The sequence below is a fragment of the Palaemon carinicauda genome, chromosome 23, assembly GCF_036898095.1.
Source record: "Palaemon carinicauda isolate YSFRI2023 chromosome 23, ASM3689809v2, whole genome shotgun sequence".
NCBI lineage: Eukaryota > Metazoa > Arthropoda > Malacostraca > Decapoda > Palaemonidae > Palaemon > Palaemon carinicauda.
This window is the reverse complement of record NC_090747.1, coordinates 68,338,988-68,340,336: the sequence shown is the minus strand read 5'-3', so window position 1 is coordinate 68,340,336 and position 1,349 is coordinate 68,338,988.

Here is a 1,349-nt window from a genome sequence, read left to right as displayed (position 1 = left end):
TTCCGGTTTCCTTCTTGTCTCTTTTCTGTAGCTGCCTTACTATAAACATGGCATCCACAGTCCCTCATCCCCTCATGAATCCATACTGGTGTTTCCCAATCTTTACATATATACATAGAATATTGTATATATGTATAAATATATAGATAGGTATATATATATATATATATATATATATATATATATATATATATATATGTACTGTATATATACATGTGTGTGTGGACATGCATATATATATATATATATATATATATGTATATATATACTGTATATATGATGTGTGTGTGTTTATGCATGTGCTCATATGCATTAAAATACTATGCATCATTTTTATCCTATTACACAACATTCGTAAGCAGTGCTATTGTCCTAGGCACGTGGGTGATAAGATACAATGATTATAAAACTTTGTTATCATATTTAGATTTTAGCAAAGCCACAGTCACTAACAATAACAAAAGGAATATAAAATAAACTCTCTGACGTATTTTGTAAATTATCAGAACATATCAAATGGGTCTGGCCCTCTCTTTTCCTTCTACTACATTTTCCCTCTTTTTACCTCAGACAGAAAAATTATTCCATCTTGCATACGGCGATAGTAGTTTAACCTCAATGCTGTCTAAATCAAATTTGCGAAAATCCTGCTCCTGTCAACGCCCCCCCCCCCCACCCACACACCCCCTCACACTCATTCCCATAGGAAACTGACTCTGCTTTGTTTCACCTATATCTCCCCTATATAATACAGAGCAAGTGTATGGTTGAATATTTAAAATAATATGTATACACACGCATATATATATATGCATATATACATATATGTATATATATATATATATATATATATATATATATATATGTGTGTGTGTGTGTGTGTGTGTATATGTATAAATATATAAAGTTTATATATGTGTATATATGTATATTTCCTGTCACGCTGAGCACCAACCACTCGGAAAGCACAATCGCCCACAAATTGCACAAACTGCCATGTGGTAGTTAGGGAAAGGGTACGGGGTGGGAAGGGTTGGATCTCTGTGCGTGCGTGTCTGTAAATATTTATCGAAATATCTAGCAGTCATTTTTGACGGGTCGCGTACACAAGTTATAATATAGTGTTTCTGGATCAATTTGTTCGAGTTCTTTCACCATCATCCCTTCCCCCGGGAATCAAGAATTGATTTAAGAGTGGATTTATGAATTTGGGCCAGATGGCCCAGTGTTGTGGCATGGGGAGCCAGTTGATGCAATTTTGGGAAAACTTTCTGTTTCGCCTAGAAGTCAAAGTTAAACATTAGAAGAAACAAAGAAAACAGGAACATAGACGAAGCCCGAGGCTAAAA